We start from the raw sequence: 27,118 nt of genomic DNA on the forward strand, positions 1-27,118 counted from the left end.
CCTTCCTTCCTTCCTTCCTTCCTTCCTTCCTTCCTTCCTTCCTTCTTTCCTTCCTTCCTTCCTTTTAACTTCATAAAAATAGAATGATTAAGAAGTTTAAATTTGCAATTTTTTATGATCATCTATCACTTTGATTATATTAAATGTACAAAATTTTGTACATTTCTTCCTGGAGAAAGCTCTCTATCCCCCTCAGCCTACCCATCCCCAACCTTCATACCCCTGATGCACTCAAGGACCCTCACAAACTGAGGACATATAAGTATACAGGTTTTCCATATCATCCCTTAGTGTTCTTTCTAATAAACCACATTTTCCCTAGTACAATGCAATAACATTTTAAGTTCTAGATGTGTGTTCATTGACTCAATTTGCAAAATACTCTTAGCTTGAATATTTAGACCTCTTGGCATAAATAGGTCATATAACAGGCTTGATTTCAGTCAAATCATTGAATATCTACAAGATTCAGCTTCCTTCTCTGAAAAAGGCTATTGAATTAGAGGATCATTTGAGGTAATTATCAGCTTTAAATTCACATAAATAAATACATGTGTGCAACTATATTTGCCCATCTATGTGTATATATGTATATATGTGCATATTTATATGTATATGCATATGCACACATGATATTTATATGATTTATAGTATTATGTATACATGCACATGGATATATACATACTTGTGCATTTCTAGGCATATATGCATTTAGACATGTCAGTATAATTGCCTGAATATGTCTATACATATAGTTCCATAAATATTTACATATTCTTTTTATTATTCCAAGTTTATATTCAGTCACAAGTGCTTTATTTGGTCTAATATATATCAAGGCTTTTTCTTTCAAACTCTTCCTATTTTTGTATCTCACTAACAGATTCTGTGACCCTATGAACCTTTATAATTTCTCTGAGGCAATCTTAAAGTTCCTGTGTTCAGTATAAAGTTATAGTTATGATACTATAATAATTTACAAAGGACACCATATTTTACTTCCCCTTACTCTTTGCCTGCAAGACAGTTTGGTATATACAATAAAGAATCCTAAAGGCTAAATTATTTATTGAATTTTAAAAAAAACTATTAGTCTCTAGGTTTAGTTCTGATAATTAAATTAAATATTCATCTTCCCAAAGTCATTCTAAAAGATAGGCACATCTATACACAGCCTGTTTAGAGGCAGATAGGAAGTATCATTAGCTCTAATCAGCTGAGTGGCCTGTTTACCTGACATAAGAGACAGTAACCTCAGAAGCATGAAACTCTGCTGGGCTGATTTTGCTGAAGTTCATATAATTCTTATACTGAAGATAAGAGAAAATTATGAAGATAGAAAAAGTCCATGAGGCCCAGAGCATGTAAAATCACTGCTATACAACAAGGTAATTCCTCAGCATGTCAGAGAAACCCATGGAATAATCCACTATGTATCCCAGCATGATTGAAGAGAGTGCCATTGGGCCCATGTAGACATTGCAATGAAGAGAAAGACAAGAAGGATAAAAAAAGAGAATTTGCTCTTGCTTTGCTTGGTGCAGTGCCAATTGTAGGCACAGTTTTGAGATTCCTCTCAAGTATTCATAAAGACTACTATATGCAAGGCACTTCTCTAGGTATTAGTGAGACAAGGACAAAAATGATACATTTTTTTTATTGTTTGCATATACATAATACTGCAAAGATACAAGGATATCATGTGAAGCTTTCAAGTTTAATTATTTTTGGGAAAACATTCTGTAGCTGTGAGGCCTGAAAAAAAAAAACTATCTGACTCTCTGATGTCTTTATAAAACTTTATTCAAAGAAAAGAAACCACCAGAGTTCCCTAGCTGAAATTAACTAGAGCTCCCCCCCCCCTGAATCTTCTCAGATTCAAAAGGCCCCTCCCAGGCACAGAATGGTCCTTATAAAGACCAATCCTGAGCCCGGAAGTAGGAGGAAGTGGCCTCTCCCTTTTACAGGATTGGTCCAAATCAAGGCCAATCCCATTCCAGTAAATAGGGGGCGTGGTTTATCCTCTAGCATAAGATTGGTCTATTCAAGACCAATCCCACACTAGGAAGTGGAGGGGAGGGACTCCCAGGGCTTGGTGGGAGAGGTAGTTCCCTTGCATTCACAATATTTTAATACCCACATAAGCTGAACATTTTGGAACAAAATTTATGAAAGTAAAAGCAAGAGGTAAGTTTGGAATGGGAGTTTAGAGCTAGATCAAGAATGACTTTAAATCCCTTTTTATATTTATAGAGACAAAAAGGAGAAACATTTTTCATCTAGAGTTTGACTTGGTTTGATGGTCAGAAAGATCATTTGGCAACTGAAAAATGATCAAAGAAAGGAGAAATGATAAAATTAGGACAACCAATTAGGCAACAACTGTAATTACTTTGGAAAATTGTTATGAGGGCCTGAACTAAGATAATGCTCTTGTAAGTTGAGTGAAGGTATTGCCTGAGAGACATATTATTGAGGTAGAATCAATAAGACTTAACTGAATGAATACTAGGAATAGTGTAAAAGGAAAAGTCAAGGATCCATTCAAGCCTGAATGAATAGGTCTATAAAAGAGACCCAAGGAAATTTGCAAGAGTGGATATAATGAATACCAAAATGATTGATTGGCACTAATGAGTTTGAAATTCTGATAGGATTTCCAGTGGAAGATGACCAATAGTGATTCCAAATTAGAGTTCAGGAAGGAAATGAGCACTGTATCTCTTGATCTAAGGTAAGCTATTTGAATACATGGAAAGAACCAATGATCCTAGAAAGGAGAATCACATCTTTTATAGAAACTAGAACAAAAATGATAAATAGGACATATAAAGATGGATTTTAATTTCTAGAGTTGGGGAAAAGAGGTAGATTATGATAGATTGCCCCATATTTCTCAGTATAAAATAAAATTTGATTATTTAATGCATAAACCTGTTATATGTGAAAACACTGAGTTAAGTTCTCTGAATAACATATAAAATGGTAAGAAAATTCCTGTTTTTACTGTCCTCATGTTCTAATAGAGTAAATGTACTTATGGAAGATTTTACTAACAAGTCATATGAAAAATTTCCTTGCTTCTTTGGGTGTGGCAGCTAAAACAAATATTAATTTATCTTCTTTAATGTTTTTTCAACTGATAACATCATATCAGTTTCTGAAGTTAAAACATTAAAAAATCTCAGGTTCTTTGTTGTTAAGAACTTTTTTTTTTTTAATGATGAAGATGATAGGTGATGATATAGATAACTTGAATATAAAAGACAAATTTTGGAACAGTCACTTCATAACATAGACCAAGATAAATGATGTTTGTCTTTTGTCAATCTCCTGTTTCCTATAGTTCACATCTCTTCCAAATCTACAGATTCTTTTCATGTCTTTATAGAAAGAGAAAGTAGAAAGCCCTAAAAGTCAGTCCAGAACTTATCTTCAGGCCCCATCTCCACCATTATATCCTTGCTTTTAAAAGTATCTTCTTGTCTTCTAATTCTAAAGCCAAGAGGTGATGAAAAAAATGAAAAAAAAAGTAACTAAAATATTCACAGAAATTTATAGCTGCAGATCCATAAAATTTGGTTATGAAATAACTTGCTTAAACATAGAAGTCTGCACTTTATGATTTCTGCTGAATCACACAGTCATGGCTTTGCAGACATGTACTGAGTTCCACTGTAAATGGCAAAATGTTAAATTGAACAGACAATTGATCTAGTATGGTAATTTTTCAATGTGTGAAAGATTGAATTAAAAAAAATAGGACCCTAAAAACAATTTTATTGTGGAAACGGATTTAATAACAAAGTTTCTAAGTGAATAAAGGGGTGCTTACTAGACATATTACATGTTCTGTAAACTACAATAGGGAAGAGACTAGTTGTAAGGAATAAAAACATCAGAGTCATCATCCTGAGCTGATGATTAAGACTTTAATTGTGGAAATTGAGACTGGAGATCTCTTTCACACATATTTAAACTTTATAACTGCCTTATTTCCTACAACAGTGTTGGGCAAATAGAAGGTGCTTAGTATGTATTTGTTTCAAGATAGCATTTCTACTAATAAGGAGAGCACTTAATTTTTTAAAATTATTTCCTGTGTTACTTTTTCTCTAAAAATTTTCATTTATCGCAGTATATATATAGTAAAAAAAAGTCTCTTCATTAGTTTACGGCAATGGAATATAATGGGTCAATTACTTAATAGACAGCATTACTTTTAATCTTCTCTTAAGTTAATCCATTAAAGAGCATAGTTTTACTACATTTTCCTTTTTTTTCCCCCTGGAGAAGAGTTTCAAAAGTAGATTGAATTCACAACTTTGTGGTCATTCAACCTTTGGAGCACTTCTGTTGTTAATGCTATTTTTTTAAAACATGGCTCTAGTCATAGGTTGGGATCAGCTTGGACTTGAACTATTTTCTTGAACAAATCTTAGCGCAATAGGTCAGAAAGCAATTGTTTATCACATCAATCATATCAGCCTGTGCTCTCCTAAACTGCTCAGGCTACATGGAATAAAATTGTTCATAAATGAGGCTTACTGTCCTTAAATACCTCCTTTATTTTATACTATAGTGTCTCATATTCCATTATTTTCTACAATAAATATCCCAGAGATTTAAATGTACTCTCATCTTCAACTATTTGTCAAAAACGGGCAGTCTAAATTTCATTTATGTTTATTTTATTATTACATGCTCATTTGGAAATAAATTGTTTTTATTCTGCTTAAACAGGTAGCAAACAATAACCTAGATCTAGACAAAAGTAAAGATTAAGGAAGAGATATGTGGATAATGGAAGTGTAATAACTTCACTCTACAATATAATTTCATTAATTGCCCAATTTAAAATAGAGTGCTTTTTTTTTCATATTGTGCAGAGGTAAACACATCAAATTTCTCTCTGAGAAGGTGGGAAAAGAAAAAGAGGGAGAAAGAGGGAGAGGGAGAATAGCAGAACAGAAAGTAGGAAAGGAGAACAAAGAGATTGAAGGAAAGGGAGAGATTGGGAAAGAGGAAGTAAAGTGGGAAAGTGGACCAGGGAGGAAGAAAGAGTGAGAGATGGAGAAAAAGAGGAAAAGAAAATAGAGAAAAGAGGAAGATCTCAATAGGGAGAAAGAAAAGGGGGTGGAGTTTGGGCAGGAAAAAATGAGAAGAAAAATGGGTGCATAAAGAGAGATAAAGTGAAGAAAGGAAGGAGAAATGGAAAAAGGGGAAGCAAAAGGAAGAACCTCCTTTAGCAGATTGCTCATGGTGAAAAGGGCATGCCTGCTCTCTTGCTTTTATGAAGCCTGTAGTAATTTTTTTCCAGTTAGATTGTACTCCTTGGGTATCCAGTTCCCTTGCTGTCTCCTCGTTGGGCTGGTTTCCCACTCTGCTGCTTCTTTGCCCCAGGCAAAGTGGAAAAAGTGCTCTGGATTTGTCCTGGGTTAGTTAGCTTAAGCTCAGTGGGTTTCTTGTTCTGTAGCTTCATTGACTGTTTGCATAGCATCAAAATGGCCTAGTCTGTGTTCTACTGGTTCCCATAGATCGGTGGTGGCAAACCTTTTAGAACCTTTTAGGGATCCCATGCTGGGACCTGCCCCTCTCTGAGTCTCTGAGACTGAGAATTGCCCTCTCCACTGAAGAAGTATCTCTCTCCTCCTAAGTGGGGGGTCAGGGTCAGGCTCACTGCCATGGGGACCTGCCTCTGTATGCAGCCTTTCATAGGTTGCCTATTGGGCTGTGACCCAAGCTGGGGTGCTCTTCTTGCTGCTGCTACAAACTCTATGTACCTCTAAAGTATATAGCTATTCCTCCCTCAGCCCTGCCTGCTGCATTCTAGGTTTTTCCACCAACCTAGAGTCCAAAGACCTCTTTTTAAATTCTAACATGCCCAGGACAGAGTAAGGCTCACTTGCAACTTTTTGTTGATTATTCTGAACAGAATTCAGTTTAAGGTGTTCTATATCAGTGTTGGTGAAGTATTGGCAAGTGGGCAGAGCTGGCACTAGGAGAGCTGCTCTATTCCCCCTCTCCTCAGTGCCTGAGGACATTTATTGCATGCCTGGCCCCTGTGTCTAGCCTCCCTCCACTCTCTGGGGTAAAGAAGGGGACTCACAGGTAGCCTGAAGGTGCAGTTTGAGTATCTGAATTTGAAAACCTTCTCCAACACTGTTGTATAGAATGAAGGGTAGGTTGGGAAAGCTCATTAAAATGTTGACTTCACATCCTCCTTGGCACCACTCCTACTCCTCAATCTTTCTCAATCTATGTATCCATTTTATTGCCCTGTATTATAGATTCTACCATTACACATCACTTTTATATGCTCCCTTTTCTCTACTTACACTGCAATCTTCCTAGACTAGATCCTCTTCCATCACACCTAGTCTACTAAAATAGCCCTCTTACTGGTTGGTCTCTTTAGTTCAAGTGTTTCCCCAGTATAATAACAACTGACAAAATTACCTTCCTACAACTCAGTTCAAATCATGTTCCTCCAGTAGTTATTAAACCCCAGTGTTTCTGTTAACTATAGGATCAAATATAAATCACTCTTAGGTTTTAAAGCCCTTTATAAAGTGTCCTTTATTATTATATATGTAATATTAATAATATATATAACATATGCCTAACATTATTATTAAAATTCTTTGTACCTTTTGAGTCTTCTTATATAGTTCATTCTCCTGTTCTTTGGACATGACACTCCATTTACCTGTGTTTCATTATTTGTCTTCCATACCTGGAATGCTTTCTTTCTTTGTTATTCTCCCTTAGCTTACCAGGTTTCCTTAAAATTGGAGCTAAAATCTTACCTCTTAAAGACTTTGCCAACCTCTTAAATATTAATCCTCTATGAGCTTTCTTGTTAAGATTACCTCGATTTTATCCTGTACTTTAACTGAGACTTATGTGTTAATTAATAACTATTTATCTCTTTGATAACTTAATTTTAATGTCTCCATATCAAGGTATGAGTCCTGAAAAAAGTGCTTTCTCAGCTTTTGGGATAGGAGGGACCAAGTGAAAAGGATAAGTTAGCTTTATTTAAGCAACTGTGTAGAAATAAGTATAAGACTTTTCCTATTAGTTTGCTGTTTGTTTCAATAGTAATTATGTTTTGACAATGTCAATGAATGTACAGTTCCTCATCATTTAGTATAAAATTGAATTTAGCTAACCCAAAAAGTATTTTGGAAACCAATTGGAGACTCAGATTGGCTTCTAATAAGTAAGCAAACATTTAAAAATTATTAGTAAATTACTATGTGCTGGGCATTGGAGGAAGACAAAAGTTCTCATCTCTAAGATCTTATATTCTAATTGCAGAGATAACATAGAAATTACCTTATTTATAAAATATATACAGTGCAAATAGAAGATACTAACAGAGGGCAGAAACTAGCAGAAGAGGGGTAGTGTGGGGAGAAGTCTTTTGCGAAAGATGTGTTTTGAGCCCATTCTTGAAGGAAGACTGAAGCCGGAAACTGGAGGTGAGAAGTGAGTGTATTGTACACCAGGGGACAGGCAATTAAAAGGCAAAGAATTTGGAGAGAGCTTGTCCTCTTTGAAGAGTGGCAAAGAGACCAGTGTCACTTGATTTTTAAATATATAGAGGGAAGTAAAATGTAAGATAACTGTGAAAATTAAGAAGGAATCTGATTGTAAAGAGCTATAAATGCCAAAAGAGGAATATCATATACATATCAATAGCAACATTTATATCCAGTTATATGTTACATAGTTATATACATATACCTGTAGTATACACATGAACCTATATTCAGATATGCATGAAATGTCTGATTTAGTCAGCTAGATGGTACAATGGATAGATAACTACATTTTGAGTCAAGAAGAACTGAATCCAAATCTACCTACTAATTTTTCCTAAATAGCTGATCCTGGGAAAATTACTTAACCTCTGTTAGCCTTAATTTCTAGAGCTCTAAAATGAGAATTATAATAGCACTTCTCTTTTAGAGAGTGGAAAGGAAAAATAGATAACATTCATAAAGTATATTGGCAACTTTAAAGCACCATGTAAACTTTAGCTCTTAATATATGAATATTCTTATTCTTATTATTATATTAATATATGAATACATACAATGATGAGTTTATTGAATAGAAGGGGCTAACATTGTTAGACCTGCACTGAAGGACCATTATTTTGGCATCTGAGTGAAGGACTGATTGACAGGTGATTTGCCAGCTGAGATAAATTATAATCTTTTAACTTATCTCCACATTGAACTTCAAGATTCTGAAATGAGTGACACATAATTTACAAAAAAGTTGATTCATTAGCATTCTACAAAGAGATGAACATTTTCTATTGAACCATATAATGGTGAAAAAATTTAATTGGTCTTAAAACTTTTAATCTCTCCTTTTTAACTGGTGATCTATCTTTGGCATGGAAATTCTCAGAAATAACTTTCAGGAAGAATAATGGAGGAGCAATATACATAGTAAATGAGAACCAAAACAACAGGAAGAAGGTAGGTAAGAAACATTAAAGACAGGAAAGTGTTGCTAGGTTGGGGGTTGAGGCATAAGTAAAAGATGATATTATCTTCTGTTTCCAATTGTGGACATGATTAGCTAAGGGTAGATGCAAGTGAGAGAAAGAAATAGTAACTCCTACACAATGGCCTACTTGTTATTGGAACTTTATCTTACTTAACAGATTTGCTGCAAAGCCTCTTTGGGCACTTGCCTGCTTGATGCAAACAAATTAATCTTGATTTTGCTACTAACAGTTTCTCAGGTATATTCCATAAACTCTAACTCAGGGATTAGTCAACAGCTTCAAGCTCCAGACTACTGTGGTAGCTTTAAATGATATGAGGAAACAAGAGGGGAAAATCACCTGAGAAGCAATTAAAACTGATAAATAAACATCAAAGTGTGATGAATAAGTGTAGTTAAGAAGAAGTATAACTGGAATATATCTATCGAGTTTTTAAACAGAGTTCTTCTTTTTGGAATCCTCTTATAAAACTACAGTCATTCCAAATAGAAGGTAGTTTGTATATATCTTAAAATGTAGGATTTTTGGGGTATAAAAAAAAAACAACAACTTTTAGTACTATCATTTGGGTTGCTATAAATCATCAGTTTTATTATAATCCCTTATCAGAGACTGACTCCCTTTCACATTCTTCTCTGAACAAGCTTTGTCAATCAGATGTGTTTTTATAACTCTGAATCTTCTATCTGGCAGCATAATTTTAAAAATGTTATCAAAAATACCTTTTCAAGTTAATTTTTAAAAGTATGCTACCCTTCTAAAAGTCAAAAGACTTCTATGATTTTATTTGGCATGATACTTCCTCAACTACAATTGCTGAGACTTTTTAATCACATATTTAGGTCTACATACTATGGCTTGCCCAACTTTATTTGGATTATTCCTTTGATCATTCTTTTGTTTTAATATCTTGACAAGAAAAATAAAGTAATAAATGTTTCATACCCACATACCATATGGATTATCTTATTCTAAAATTTTAGCTCATATCTTTTTAACATTATAATTTCCTTTATAATGAAAAAAATCAATGTAGGAGAGGGAGAAAATTATAATTCAGCAAAATAACAGATCATTTGGGTCTGGCAGGCCACGGAGTGGTTCATACACACAGTGCTCCATATTTGCAAAAATAGTAAGGTACATTTTCTCCTCTGTTCACCAAAAACATTGTTTCTTGATCTAAAATCACAGTCTTTAGTGTAAAGCATACTAATGCTCTTTGTCCTTATACTATTATATTTATTTTGTATATTCTCCCCAATTCTGATTTCTATTCTGTGTATCATTTCATATATCTAACTATATTTCTCTAACTTCATATTCATAGTTTCTTAGGGTATAATATTATTCTATTACTTTCATATTCCATTATTCATTTAGCTATTCCTCATTTGATATTATACCTCAGGAATTCAAGATAGTGAGAAAATAGTTCAGTAATATTGCAGATTAAAAAAAATAAATTTTTAAAAATCAACAGCATTTTTACATGAGAATAAGAAAATTCAAAGAAGAAGAAATGGAAAAGGAAATCCTATTTCAAATAATAATAATAAAATAAATAAACTATCTGGTGACCAACTTACCAAAGTACCTAAAAGTCTTTTGTAGATTCTTTTATAAAGTATAAACTAGGATGATAAATAGCCAGAGAAATATTCAATGCTCATGTCAGGGCCATGCCAATATGATAAAATTGTAATCCTACCAAAACTGTTTCATACTTTATTATAAAAGTATTGAATTTCCAAGGAAGCTGTTGATAAAAAGAAATTTCTTATAAATTTTCATTATACCGCACTTGCTCTCAAATTTGGGGTGTGCAGTGTGAAGTTCACAAATTAAGCAAACTTTATTAGGCCAAACTGACTTATTCATCTCTAATCATTCACACTGACCAAATGTACAATATAATTTCTCACGTTTTAATGAACTTTGTTTCTATATGTTTCATATATATGAACTATATGTTCCTAATACTGAATTATAAGTATATTTGTTCTCTCACATGCTTATTGAAGGGCTTAGAAAATGAAAATAGCTAGTTGATAAATATAAGGTATTGTGCCACTTGAATGTGGATATCACATCATTGTAGAAAATTTCAAAATATATCATCATAATGCAAGTTCTTATGCTTTCATAGCATTTTAATTGTTGATATTTCTGTTAAATAGATCCTTTTGGTTCATTGACTGTTTCCTTTGCCCACAATATTTCTGTAGAACCCTAAGTTTCTGAGCAATTTTTATTTTATTAGGATATCCGATAATAGTTTTATTGAGAATTCACTCAAGCACAGAGATTGAAACAATTACTTCACTGTGAAATTAATGGCCTAGTTGGTCAACTTAGCAGATTTGACTTAGAATCCTAGAACTCTGTTTCTAAAAGAACTTAGAACATGTATTTTACCTCCTCCTCCCTTTGGAGATGAGAAAACAGGCCCAGGAAAATTAAAAAAAAACATGTCTAACATTATATAGCTTGTTAGTGACAAAACCTAGTTTAGGATTTATGTTTTCTGATTGATATTCTATTTCTCTACCACAAAGAAGCAAGTGTATAATCAAAATTTTGCAAGCTATATTCAGTGGGAAGATTTTTGATGATGTTTTATATATCTATGACTGACAATATAAAAATTAGGATTGTAAGGTTTTTTTAGGAAATATTCTGTTTATTTGTTATAGAAAAAAATTGACATTTTTAGGGAAAAAATTTTATGTATACAAGAAGGTAAGATATTTTTCTTTTTTTCCCTAGAAATGAATATCCATCAATACAGTAATTTAATGAAAATATACAGTATGCTATTAAGATATCCAGGTAGAATAATGAAAATGCTAATTTCATTATTTGTATTTTTGAAATATTTTTGATCTTTAAATAAAACATTAAAAAACTTTATTCTTTTTTATGCCTGTGTTAAATGACAATTTTTAATTTAGTTTGTTAACGTAAAGATTCAGATCCATTTAAAGACACATCAAATCAAATGATAGACCTTAATTAAATTCTAAAATTAATTATTGTGTATACATAATAATATTTTTTCTATAGATAGATAGATACATGTGAGCATATATATCCAAAGATATTTAATATCATTAAAAATAACTCAAAATTTCATAAATGGTTTCTCACTAAGGAACTTTTAAGTCCCTATGAGTCTTCTAAATTAAAAAAAAAATAAACCTACAAATAGTTAAATTTTTAAGACAATGAAGTAGATAAGTATAACATAGCTTTTTAAGTTTATATATTTTTATATATTATTATTACTATTATCAAATAATAAAAATAAATATAATTGAGCTTTTATAAACACTTGTTAATCCAGTGGAGAAATAGAAAGGAATCTACATTTACACAGCTTGCATTATGTGTCAGATATAGTAGATGCTAAACACTAAATGGTTTTTCTTTTATTTTGAAAAAAATGATCTCATTTGATCTTCACAACAGTCCTATGGAATGGGTACTATCTTTGTCCCCATTTTACTGTTATGGAAACTGAGACAAACAGTTTAAGTGACTTGCCATGGATTGCTCAGAATTGTCTTAATCCAAATTGGATATTGGGTCTTGCTGAATCCAGTCTCAGCACTCTATCTACTGTGGCACCAGGTGTCTAAATGGAAATCTTTCCTTGGCAACATTAAATATTAATTGTTATAAAAATTGGAAATCATTTAAATACTTACCAAGAAGAGGAGGAGGAGGATGGATGTCTGTGAAGACTCAAGGCAGTAAATTATAAGATTATGGGCAGTATTTAGTCCCTTTTAGATGGCATCAAATTGATGGAGGAGTGCCTGCAACATAACATCATTTAGAAATGTAATGAAAATTCTTTTTGTATATTAAAAAAATAATTACTTTAATGTAAACCTAATAACTATTAAAGAATAAACATTCAAAAAAGGGGAAAATTCTTAACATAAACATTTAAGCTTTAATGAGGCAGAACTAAATAAATTAACAGAAAATAGACAAAGTGAGTGTTATGTGCATCCAAAGCTTATAAAAATTTCTCACAGCTTTGGCTCTATATTCTTTCCCTTTTCTTATTTTCCTTTTCCATATTTCATTTTTTCTGCCTCCCTTTCTTTCCTTTCTCTATAAAACAAATGTATGTACTTGATTTCTTGTGTTTATAGTACTTTATTTCATTATATTAATATAACATTTTCTCTAGAAATATCCTAATTGGTGGATGTAAATGTTTTAGAGTTTTCTCCTCTTTTATTTGCAAATAGAGAAGCAAGATATGGTGAAAGATACCTATTGTTTCTATTACTCTAGAGCAGTGACGGGCAAACTTTTTAAAGAGGGTACCAAAGGAAAGGAAAAGCTCATCTGTCATTCTGTTTCTAAGGCAACTCTTTTGAAGTTTCATTGTATTGTATCCTACTCATCGCACTGCAGGAGGGAACATTTCAGGGGGCCCACATCTGGCCCACAGGCCATAGTTTGCCCATCACTGCTCTAGAGGATGAAATCATGAGATCTCGAGTCACAGATTTTCAAGCAGTCGGCAATCAAGTGCCCACACCAAGTCTGTAATTAATGTGTTGAGTCCTCCCATGTCTTTATACGACCTCCTCTCTCCTTACTTGTAAGACCACCAAACAACCAAAGAAGAGAAGAAGCCAAAGCCAGAATTAAATAGAACAGGTTAAAACTTCTGATTTGATCAATATTGAGGATCAAGCAATTATTGGTCTTCAGGTCTGAGAAAGAAAAGAACCATTGTCAGAAGAAAAAAATATATGTATATATACACATGTATATTTACATATATACACCCATATATGAATATATATAGAGAGATGGAGATAGAAACAGAGATAGAGAAACAGTAGCTATGATATTTTTTGTACAGTTTGGCACTTTTATTACCCTCCACTCCCTTTTTAGGGTATCTTGGAGCTAGAGAAACCAATGAAATAGCCATGTCAAAAGCCTTGGATAATTATTGTAATTTATTGCAGAGATTAATAATTCAATTTATTCATAAATTGATCAAAACCCCTTCTGAACTCATCCTCAAAGCCAGCATTACATTTCTTTCATTTCTAGGCCCTTTAAATACTTAATTTTTTCAGAAAAAAGCCAAAATGTATTTCATACTTCATGATTCTTACAAATATTTGAAGAGGCATGAGGCAAACTAAATAAATATAATGAAGAAATAAAGAGTAACTCTTAACTCACATTTTTTTCCTTAGAGGATATTTCAGTGAAGTGGTGAATTCTCTATCTCCATATAAATAAGTTGAACTTTGACTTGCTTTATCAAAAAGATTAAGTACGGTACTTTTCAACAACTGTTCCCCAGTTAAAGGCTTATTGGCTAACTATGTTTGAACATGACTGGGCCTATGGTAAAGTCACTCTTTGGTGAATAAAATTGAGTAGTATATCTAAAGACCAGCAAACATACAACAAAACAAGGCCTGGGTATCAGAGAAATTTAAGTTTCAGCCAGTCAAGTCAGGGGCGATAAATTAATATATTACAAATGCAGTAGAAGCAATCTCTATTAAGAAAGAATTAATAAAGGCAACAAAGTTAGATCTAGGAAACCAGATTATCTGCAAGCAATTAACATTATTGGCTGAGCCTATGGCCCTTTTAAGGGAATGTTTAGGCTCCTTTTTCTGTGACTACACAAAGCCTCCCCAGAAGCCTAGCAAACAAGAAACAATTCATGATCTGTAAAGTATCCCCTTTTATTTGCTAAGCATCGTTCCTAACAAAATTGATTTACTTGCCATTTCTTAGTTATGAGAGTTTGCTCCATTAGTACATTAGAGAAGAGGTGAAAAAAATTTGAAGATAATAATGATCAAAGGGTTAGTTAGCCTTTAATTGTGCTCACTCATTTGCCTGAACTACCCAATAGTCTTTCCACTTTTGCTGCTAACAGGAAAGTACATAAAATTATTTAAGTTGGAAAATCTATTCAACTGTCAGATACATACCTGATTCAAATAAAAAGCCAGGAAGAGGTAGAATGTTCCCTCTTCTGCAGCTTTACAAGTCTTGGTGTGCCCAGAAGTCCTAAGGAGAAAACTGAACACTTGATTGATTTATTTTTCAAGGATAAAATTGGGCCAAGATTAAGAGAACATTTTAAGCTCATTTTCTTTTTTCTTTTCCTTAGAAATTAAATGTTTAGTTATCTAATGCCTAATTGTATAGACAAATTATTTTCCATTTTCCCTCTCTTACGTTGTTTTTCAAGGTAATTTGTTTTTCCATTGAGATATGTTTCCTATAATAAATACATCTAAATTAGAGAGACATAAGGGACTAAAAGAGAATTTATGATGTCAGCTAAAAGGAACACATTCTATAACTCTTGGCTCTTTAATATAGATGCTACTAGGTCCTATGTATTTCTCCATGATATTTTGAATTGTTGATTATACCTGTACTTTCATGTAATATATATTTCTATATTGTTCATGCCATGATAGAAGATGTCTATCACATGTACAATTGAAGGCTCTTGAAAGAAATAAAGTAGAAGATGGCATGTTTTGATTTGCACTTAGACTCCAATGGTTTCTTCTTTCACTATGGTCAGCATTTTTATCATGAGTCCCTTCTGGTTATCTTGGAGATTTGCTTCACTATTAATGATTACTGTATTCATTGTTCTCCTGGTTCTGCTCACTTCACTTTGTATCAGTTCATATATCTTTCCATGTTTTTCAGAACTCATCCTGTTCATCATTTCTTATGGCAAAATTGCATTCCATCACAACCAGATATCACACTGTTCATTCATTTCCTGAATGATGGACGTCCCTTCTGTGAAAAATTACCAAAAATATTTTGCAAACATTTTAAATAAGATACTAGCAAGGAACTTGCAGGAATATATTTCAAGAATAATACACCTGACCAGAAGGGTTTTATTCTAGGAATGCAAGGACAATACAATATTAGGAACACTATTAAGTCATTTGACTATATTAATAACAAAAGCAATATAAACCATATGAATATAGATTAATAGAAGCAGAAAAGCCTTTAATAAAATATAATACTCATTCCTTATAAAATATTAGAGAGCATTGGAATAATAAATGATACTTTTCTTAAAATGACAAATGACATCTAGCTTAAACTATCAGTAAGCATTATTTGTAATAGAGATAAGCTGGAAACCTGTTTAGTAAGATCAGAGGTGAAGCAAGGATATCTGTTATCCCTGCTATTCAGTAGAGTACTGGGAACAGTAGAGTACCTGCAAAAAAGAGAAAAAAATAAATTGAAGAAATTAGACTATAGGCAGTGAAGAAATAAAATTATCACTCTTTGCAGATGATATTATGGTATACTTGAAGAATCCTAGAAAATCATCTAAAATATGAAAGGAAAAAATAACATCTTTAGTAAAATTGAAGGATATAAAATAAACCTATATAATCAACATTTCTATTTACCATTGACAAAGTCTACCCGCTAGATGTAGAGAAATTTCATTAAAAATAAAATGAAGATGACATAAAACATCTGGGAGTATACCTCCCCAAACAAATCCATCAACTCCACAGACACAGTTACAAAGTATTTTGCACACAAATTGCTCATGGATAGGCCAAGTCAATATAATTAAAATGGTAATTTTGACTAAATTAACTTATTTATTTAGTGCCAGACCAATCAAACTACTAAAAATTATTTTACAAAGTTAGCAATATAATAAAATTATCAGATATGAGATCTGCCTGTTCATAGCCTTTGACATTTTATCTAATTTAGGAATGAATTGTATTCTTGCAAATTTGAGTCAGTTCTCTAAACATTTGAGAAATGAAATATTTGTCAGAGGTACTTGCTATAAATTTTTTGCATTTGTTTCCTTTGAATCTTGATTGCATTTGTTTGTTTTAAACAAAAGCTGGAGAGACAGAGGCAGATGAATCTCTAGAATTTCAGTTTTCTGATTTGAAGTGCACCAAAACAATAATGAATATACTTATAAGTATAGCAGCAATATGGTGAGAACTTATGGAGAAGGGCTCTCTAAGGAGGAGTAATTGTCCCAGGATGCAAATGGAGCCAGGAAAAGTGCCTGGAGTGGGTCTTCAAGGGACCTCTGTGCTTCCAAAATATGTGAAATAGAGATCAAGTCTCAAAAGAAAAAAATATTGAGTGAGCTATCTGTGCTCTATAAAGGTTAAGGCCCTCTGACTTGTCTTCAAGATCCCTATAATTTGGTCATCACCTTAACAAACTTATTTTACTTTACTCATTTTCATATAATTTTGCCCATTAAAAATAACAACATATTAACCAATTTTGTTACTTCAAGTCATAGTAATGTCATTTCTTTCATTTATCCAGGTTTTTCTTAGTCTTTCTTATGTCCTAATTACCCCTCTTCCTTTTCTTCACTTATTCAATCTCTACCCATATTCTAACATAGAATTCCAGTGACACCAGTATTTTGAATTCTTTTCTTATCACAGACACTCACAATTGGAAAAGACTTCAAGAAGTATTTACTAAAATACATAGGTGGCAAAGAATCATATCTACAATATTGCCAGCATTTCATTTGAGACCTATAGATGAAGAAAAAAAATTACAACTGCACCCCCCAAAACTCCTTTTTTTTTTGCCTTGTATTTCTACATTATTTTTTCAGGTTTAATTTTTTATTTTTTTAGAAAAATTTTCCATGGTTACATGATTCATATTCTTACTTTCCCCTTCACCCCCCCCAATCACCTCCCCCCAGAGCCAATGCACATTTCCCCTGGTTTTAAATGTCAGCAATGAAGACATATTTCCATATTATTGATAGTTGAATTGGTATAGTCATTTCGAGTCTACATCCCCAATCATGTCCGCATCAACCCATGTGTTAAAGCAATTGTTTTTCTTCTGTGTTTCCTCTCCTGTAGTTCTTCCTCTGAATGTGGGTAGCATTCTTTTCCATAAATCCCTCAGAATTGTCCTGGGTCATTGCATTGCTGCTAGTACAGAAGTCCATTAACACTCGACAACTTTTACACAGAGAAAATCCAGACAACCTAGCAAACAGAGGAGGAGAACAAACAAGCATCTGGACTCTCCTCAAATAAGGAAAATGGGTCACAAGCTATGGAAGAGTTCAAAACTGAGATTTTGAGGAAGATGGAAGAGATTTAGCAAGAAAATAGCAGTTTAAAAGGTAGAATCTTGCAATTGGAAAGTGAGGCTCAGAAATCAAATGAACTGATAAGCAAATTGAACACCAGAAATGACCAGATTGAAAAGGAAAACCAGAAGATTATAGCCGAAAACCAAAAGATCATAGCCGAAAACCAAAAGATTATAGCCAAAAACCAGTCCCTAAAGGCTAGAATTGAGCAATTAGAAGCTAATGATCTCTCAAGACAACAAGACCAAATAAAACAAAGTCAAAAGACTGAAAAAAATAGAAGGAAACATGAAATATCTCAATGAGAAAGTGACAGACCAAGAAAACCGGTCTAGAAGAGACAATTTGAGAATCATTGGTCTTCCAGAAAAACCAGAAATTAATAGAAACTTGGACTCCATACTAAAAGAAATTATTCAGCAAAATTACCCTGAAGTCCTACAACAAGAGGGCAATATAGACATTGAAAGGATCCATAGAACACCCGCAACATTCGATCCAGATAAGAAAACACCCAGAAATATAATTGCCAAATTCAAGAGCTTCCAAGCAAAAGAAAAAATCTTACAAGAAGCCAGAAAGAGACAATTCAAATATCAAGGAGCACCAATCAGGATCACACAGGATCTGGCAGCCTCCACACTAAAAGATCTTAAGGCTTATAATACAATATTCAGAAAGGCAAGAGAGCTGGGCCTGCAACCACGGATCAACTACCCATCAAAACTGACTATATATTTCCAGGGGAAAGTATGGGCATTCACCAAAATTGAAGAATTCCAAGTATTTGCACAGAAAAGACCAGGGCTAAATGGAAATTTTGATATCCAACCACAAAAATCGAGAGAAACATGAAAAGGTAAATAAGAAACAGAGGGGAAAGAAAGAAAACTCATAATTTTTAAATTTGCCTTTTTAAGGGCCTCAGTAAGATCTAATTATCTGTATTCCTATGTGGAGAAATATTATGTATAATTCTCTGTAGTGAACTCTATTCACTATTATAGTATTCACTATTATAGTAATCAGAAGAATAATTCATAGGGAGAGGGTGAAACACTAAATAATCTAAGATGACATGGGGAATGGGAAAGAGGGGGTGAATAGTAGGGGACACCAAGAGAAACTTGAGTGAATAAAAAAAATAGAATATTCTATTACACACAAAGAGGGCATGGGAAGGAGAGGGGACAAATACTATTATAAGAAGGAGAGGAAGAGAGCATTAAGAGGTAATAATCAAACCTTACTCTCAGTGTAATCAACCCAGAGAGGGAAGAGTAGCTATACTATCCATTGGGATATAAAACTCTTATCTAACCCTTCTGAGAAAGTCAGAAGGGAAAAACCAAGGGGAGCAGGGGAGTGGGGAGGTCAAAAAAAGGGAGGGGAGAAGAAGGGGGAGGGAATTCATAAGGCCTTTAAAAACAAAAAGAGGGGGAAAATAAGGGAGGGGTTAGAAAGGGAAGTTAATAAAGGGAGGGGATAATTGATAGGGTCTTAATAGCAAACTATTGGTTTAAAAGGAAATAGTAGAAGAAAAAGGGGGTAGGAATAGGGGAGGATACGAAAATGTCAGCAAATGCACAATGATGATTATAACTCTGAATGTGAATGGGATGAACTCGCTCATAAAATGGAAGCAAATAGCAGAGCGGATTAGAAACCAAAATCCTACCATATGTTGTCTACAAGAAACACATATGAGATGGGTGGACTTACACAAGTTAAAGGTTCAGGGCTTGAGCAAAATCTTTTGGGCGTCAAATGAGAAAAAGAAGGCAGGAGTGGCTATTATGATTTCTGACAAAGCCACAGTAAAAATAGATATGATTAAAAAAGACAGGGAAGATCATTACATCCTGATTAAAGGCAGTATAAACAATGAGGAAATAACACTGCTCAATATGTATGCACCAAGTGGCATAGCATCCAAATTCATAAAGGAGAAACTGGCAGAGCTCAAGAAGGAAATAGATAGTAAAACCATACTAGTGGGAGACCTAAATATTCCTCTTTCAGATCTAGATAAATCAAACTGAAAAATAAATAAGAAAGAGGTAGGAGAGGAAACATATAAGAAAAACAACTGCTTGAAAGCATGGGTCGGGGTGGACATGATTGAGGATGTGGACTCGAAACTACCACACCAATGCAACTAACAACAATTTGGAAATAGGTCTTGATCAAGGACACATGACAAAACCAGTGGAAATGTGCATCAGCCATGGGTGGGGGGAGTGAGGGGGGCGAAGGGGAAAGTAGGAGCATGAATCATGTAACCATGTGAAAATGAATATTAATAAATGTTTAAATTTAAAAAAAACAAAAAAACTGAATTAGGTACTTAAAAAAATAGATTTTGAGCTAGAATTAATCTCAAAGGCCACCTGGTTCAACTCCTTAGATTGCACTTGAGGAAACTGAGATTGAATGTTTAAGTAAATTGCCCAACATGAAAGATTTAATAAGAGTCCAAGATGACATTTATACCTAGGACTAATGACTCTGATGATTATCTGTAACCAAGATCTTCTTTCGAAGAAGAGCTAGCAGTTAATTGTCATGGCAAAAAGTGTTTGTGAGAGAACAGCAGCTTATTTACAAACACTGAAGATGTTTGGAGAGTTAACTTTGATCTTTGAATAAACATAAAGAGGTGTGTTAGGCACCTAAGTCACTTAAATACCTTTGGAAAAATTTATGAAGATATTTTAAGAAGAATTCCTGATGGCAAATTAGAGACTTTCTGAAGAGAATGAAACCAACTTTAGTCCCATAAGCAGAATTGGCTAGTTAACTGATATTTGTAAAAGAATTATGTGAAATGTCATTCTGAACATAACTGAGTTAACTATATTTTGCAGGGAATGGAATTGTTGAACCATGGTTTCAATGTTTTAGAGCAGTGATGGGCAAACTAATGCAGACTGGCCAGATGGAGCTCCCTGAAATGTTCTAGGCTGTGCAATATTATTCCTAATCTGATGAATACAATGAATAGGATACAATACAATTAAGCTTCGCAAGAGTTGCCTTAGAAACTGACTTACAGATGAGCATTTCCTTTCCTTTGGCCCCCTCTTTAAAAAGTTTGCCCATCACTGTTTTTAGAGGCATGGCTACATGGTGTGATACTAAATGAGAGGAATTCTTGTCAGCAACTTCTAGATCCTGTTTTTCCGGATTACGGAGAAATATATAAATGATATTGCAAAATATCTAATCCTCTAAGGGATTTTGAGACTGAAAGAGAAGAAATAGTTGAAGGCAAAATGGATAGGGAATTGAGCTAATTCATTAATAAATTAGTTAATTAATATGAAAGATTTGTGTTTCAAATAATTTACCAGAACATTTATATTGGCAAGCTATATTTTTAATGGAGCCATGCTCATATGTTAGAAATCATTTTCTACATCTTTATCATAATATTTTTAAGTGAACAGCAAACATTTATTAAATGCCTACTTGGTCCTTAGTATTATGCTAACTTTTAGGAATACAAAAAAAAGTTAAAAAAGAAAAGGATCTTATAGTCTAGTATATGTGTGTGTAAAGATTTACACACATAAGTATATTCAAAAAATACAAAGCAATTTTATAGAAAAGTTTTACTAGCTGAGAGGATTGTGAAATAACAAATGCATGAAGTAGCTTATTGAATAAGCTTTAAAGCAGTGATTCCCAAAGTGAGAGCTACTACCCCCTGGTGGGTGCTGAAGCGATCCAGGGAAGCAGTGATGGCCACAGGTGCATTTATCTTTCCTATTAATCGCTATTAAATTTTTTTAAATTAATTTCCAGGGGGCTAGGTAATATTTTTTCTGGAAAGGGGGCAGTAGGCCAAAAAAGTTTGGGAACCACTGCTTTAAAGGAAGTTAGAGTACTAAGAAGTAGAGGTGAAGAGAAAGTATATTTTAGGTATTGGAAATAGACTTTTCAAAGGATATAGAAAATAGAGATGGAACAATGTGTGTGAGGAAGTATTAGGAAGTCCAGTCAACTTGATTCTTCAGTGTATGACAGAGGGCAATGCAGAATAAAGCTGGAAAGGTAGGATGGAGTCATTTTTGAAAGAAATTTAAGTATTAAGAATTGTCAAGCAAATAATGTGATGGGGGATAGTTATTGTTATGTCATATATATTTAACAGATGGGATAATATCCTCACAGGGTTATATAGTTTGTCTTTATTTATATAGATAGCTAGAGTATGAGAAAGGATTTGTATCACTACTCATCTTCTTCATATCCATTATTTGATTCACTACACAAAAATGTCAAACATATAAGTGCTGGTTCATGTAGCCCTCAATATTTTTTCCCTTAATTTATTCCAGTGACAAATGTACACAAATTTTCCAAGATTACATAATTCATGTTGTCTCCCTCCCCTTTTCCCTCCTCCTTCCTGAAGAAGAAATATGGGGATAGGGGAATAACTGGCTGCCAGACAAACTGGGGACACTCCCACACCTCACACAGGAAGGACTGACAGGTAAACACAGGAAAACCAAATAGGGATGTGAGGTTTGGGGAATGGTATATGGTCAGTTAAACTGACAATCTATCAGCCAGGGAAACTTCAAATTGTGGGATGTTTATGGCTTGGAGGAGTCAGGAAGTACAAATAAAGCTGGGTTTTATTGATGATAAATAAGGAAAGTGGGAAAAAAAGGTTTACTACACTAGAAAAAACCCAAATGACTTAACTAAACTAAGATCAGCTCTAACTAGAATAAAGTCAGCTCTAACTAGAATGAGAGGGCTGGAGAGGTGGGATTCTCACTATGCTTGTCCAACTTGTCCACAGTGCTCCAAGATGTCACAGGAACCAGGATCAAGTTATATTCACAGCCAGTTAATCCACAAAGAGCTCTAGGGAGTAAGGCAAATAAATTTGCTGTCCATCAAAATATAACCAAGACCTTCCTCTACCTAGGCCACAATAGTTGCTTGAAGTATTTTCTTCTCAGTGAAAATCCCACTCTGTCAGCTTCTTGGATATTTGGCAAAGCTGGACCACACGGCCAAATCCTCCTTCCTTCAGCTTGGCCAAAACCACTCTCTCTTTCAAAACCCTGGCTTCATTCAATTATAGAATGTCCATGATGACCAAGATTTCTTCAAGCTATCATCTATTCTGCCTTATCTTAAGTTTTATACTAATTCTACAATTTCCCCATTACATTCCCAGAGTCAACAAGCAAATCTACTGGGTTATCCATATTATTCATTTTTGTGAGAGTAATCTTATAAAACCAAAATGCCAGACCATACACACAGATAAATAAGTGATAAGTCATGTTTTCTTTTACATTTCTTCTCCAACAGTTCTTTCTTTAGTGGTGGATGTCATTCTTTTCATAAGTCCCTCAGAATTGTCCTGGATCATTGTATTGCTATTAGTAGCAAAGTATAGCACATTTGATCATCAAACAATGTTTCAGGTACTATGTACAATGTTTTCCTGGTTTTGCTTATTTCACTCCACGTCAGTTCATGTAGGTCTTTCCAGTTCTTAAAGAAATCAACCTTTTCATCATTCCTTCTAGCACAATAGTATTCCATCACTATCATATACCACAATTTGTTCAGTCATTTTTCAATCAAGGGACATCCCCTCAGTTTCCATTTTTTTGTCACCACAAAAATTACAGCTGTAATTATTTTTGTACAAATAGCTCCATCCCCATTTTTAAAATCTTTTTGGGATACCGACCTGATAGTTGTATTGCTGGATCAAAAGGTATGCATTCCTTTAAAGTCCTTTAGCCCTCAACATTTCTGATTATGGTCTAAACCAAATTAAAATATAATTCCTACCTGATTAAAATTTGTTTATATGTTAATTAAAAAAGAAAACATATATATGTATTACACACATGGCTATACATATATTATATGTGTGTATATGCATATAGCTTGTATTTGAGGAATGAGCTCTTTATTAGAACAAATTGTACAGTGTTTGCACCATTGTGATTACTTTATATTATTCTCCATTCTATTACCCCTGTTTACATTCTGACCATGATGTCCCCCAATTTGCATTCTTTTTTATCAGCACCACCCCATTTCCTAATTCCTTTCCTCTCCTACTCTCCTGTAGGGAAAATAGATTCCTACCTATTTGGTTGTTCATGTTTTTCCCTCATTGAACCAATTCTGATCAGAGTAGGATTCACATAATTCCTTCACCACTTTCTCCATCTTCCATTGTAACAGCTCTTTCATGCCTTTTTTATCTGAAATAATTTACCCCATTCTATTTTTCTCTTCCCATCTTTTCTCAATGTAGTCTTTTTTCATGATTTTCTTATATTACTCTCATTTCTTTTTTTTCCCAATTTTTATTCTACCTCTTTTATTTGATTTTTTACAACTTTTTGGACTCCTGCATCAATTCTTTGTGTACTTGAGAGCAATGCATACCTTTTTTTGATAACTTTGATTATAGCTTTATTGACCTTGTTATCTCCTTCAGAGTTTGTGTTTTTGTTTTGACTATCACCAAAATAAATTCCAACATTAAGGGCATTTTTGGGGGGCTTGCTCATTTTCCAGCCACCATCTTTTCTCTTCAATTAAAAAAAATAAGGTTGAATTTGAGCTCTGTTCCTATGGTGAAGGCTATCCTGTTCCAAGCTTCTTTTTTTTTTTTCATTCAGCTACAGTCATAGCCAGTTCAGAGGATCTTTAAGCTTTCAGTTTTTCCAAGGTGATATAAATTAAGGATCAGTGTGTTTCACATTCTCCTGGTCTGAGCTCTAGTTAGTGAGTAACCACCAGCATTCTTTGACCTGGAAATGTTACCAGGCTCCCCTTCTCCCCTTGGACTGCAAGCTCAGATGTGTGCTAGTGCTCCTCCTTATCCTGAGATCATGACCTGGGTCTGTGACATGAATTTCTATATGGGCAATCTGGCAAGAGATTGCATACAGGGTCAGCAAAAGGACCCGCTAATATCCATTCTGAGCAGTTATTCTGCCCCTTTGTAGTCTGTGGCTAAGAGCTGAGGAAGCCTTTGCTGATGATTCAACCAAGCCCAAGGCTTATTGCCTGGGTAAGATCTTCTTTTGCAAGCTACTTTGTACTCCATTTCCACCCCAGTACACTGGATCTTTCCTGCTGGCCTTCTAAGCTGTTTTGGGTTGAAAATTTATTTCACCTCATCTTTTTGTGGCTTATGCTACTAGAGAATTTATTTTGAGGCATTATATCATGGTTTTTAAGAGGGTAATTTATAAAGATCTGATGGATCTGTCTACCTTCTTCCACCATCTTTTTCCCACCCCCTGTAAACATTTTCAACATTTTATCTTTCACCTTTGTTTTTCTTTTAATATAATTATGTGTGAGGATAACTGCCACATATATAAATCCAGAACTCATTTTTTCTCCTGAACTGCAGTCTTATATTGTTTATATCCTAATTAAATTTCTACTTAGATGTACCATTGGCTTCTTAAACTTGATGTATCTAAAATAGGATTTAACATAATCCCCCCAAAACTTTCTTCCTCTGTTGAGGGGCTCCTCATTTTTCTATTTGCCCAGATTAAAAATTGTGAAGGAGATTCACAATCATGGATCCAATTTGGATATTTTCTTCTTCTTCCTCTAGGTTGCTGGCCATTATTGGTTCCAATTCTACATCTTCTAAATCTCACCACTTGCTTTCAATCATGTGATCTTTAAATTGTTTATGTTCATATGGTATCTCACCTGCATTACTGCTAAAGTCTACTAATTGGACTTCCTGTGTGCAGGCTATTCATCTTTTTTTAAGGCATTATATATACCTTAAAAAAGACCTAATTTATTATTGTGAGCTTAGATGATAATGATGATGATGATGTCGATAACGACACCATATTGTTGGTAAATCCTGTATCTATAAATAATTTGAAGTTCTTTGAGAAGAGGGATATTTTTGCATCAGTAATGTATATACATATGAAATTATTTCCATACTCCATAAATAGTAATGTGTGAATTTAATATGAATTTTGTCCCTTTTTTCTAAAAGGAAAGTTTTTTTTTTATTTTATTTAATTAATTAATTTAGAATATTTTCCCATGGTTACAAGATTCATGTTCTTTTCCTCCCCTTCTTGTACCCCCCTCCCATAACTGACATGCAGTACCACTGGTTTTTACATGTGTCATTGATCGGGACCTATTTCCATATTATTGATATTTGCACAAGGGTGATCATTTAGAGTCAACATCCCCAATAATATCCTTATCAGCCCATGTGATCAATCAGTTGTTTTTCTTCTTTGTTTCTACTCTCACAGTTTTTCCTCTGAATGAGGATAGCATTAAAAAGGAAAGTTTTTAAAGAGTTCCACCCTTTGATTAGGTGGGTATATGCACTTTGGGAGGATGGTAGAGTTTTCCTAGCTCCCTAGTGTCCTGGAAGATGCTTGTCTCTTGTTACTCCTGGCTTCTGGAAGACTGGCCTTAGACCTAGACTGAGTTCAAATCTGTCCAACCAGGGAGATGCATAAGGAGTGACATTATTGGCATTATAAGAGATAATGAAGGAAATGACAGGTACTCTTCTTTGCTTTTCAGCTTTTGGCTTTCTTGTTCTAGAGATTTTCCTGTTAGGGCAGCTCGAGAGTGGTCTTTTTGCCTAGGAAGCAGGCATAAACCTTTTTACTTCTGCCAAAGCCTCTAGCAGTTAGCAAACAGGGAGGTTGGAGCAGCAAACTCAGAATTGGCTAGGTGTGGCTATGCAACTAGGTGCTTTTCTTTCTCTCCAACTCCAACTTTTATTATCTAACAAATAATTATAAATTAATATAGTCTCCAGAGAATTTTATCCTTAACACTAATTTCCTAAATATATTTGATGATGATTATGATGACACTAAAGAAAGAGAAGAGAAAGAAAAGTAAAGACTAGAAAAAGTAGTAGAGGAACAAGGAAAGGATGAATATTCTAAACTATTGGAAAGATTAAATGACATGACAAATTGCTAAATTGATCTTAAGCAATTAAGTATATAATATAATAATGTATGACAGTCATCCCTTAATGTGAAACTAGGTTCTCTTTACAGACACACATACACACACACATACTTTACTTTTAATCATTGCTCTGTTTCCAAAGACTTTGTGATATCCTTAGTCTTATTCACAAATTTCACTTTCTTAACATTCATTTAGATATGAAAAAATTGAATTGAGGCAGAAACTTAAATGTGATAATTTTGATACTTTTAAGCAGCCAATTTAAAAAGTTGCAGGGATATTTTTATAAGAAAGGATAAAAAAAGCTCACAGATATTTTCTGAATTAAAAAAAATTATTATGGTGAACACAAAATAGTTCTAGTATACCTATTCAACATTAATATAATTAATATTTTTCTTTATCTATTTACAGAAATATTGAAA

This window comes from Gracilinanus agilis, chromosome 3 (assembly GCF_016433145.1).
Source record: "Gracilinanus agilis isolate LMUSP501 chromosome 3, AgileGrace, whole genome shotgun sequence".
Classification (NCBI taxonomy): domain Eukaryota; kingdom Metazoa; phylum Chordata; class Mammalia; order Didelphimorphia; family Didelphidae; genus Gracilinanus; species Gracilinanus agilis.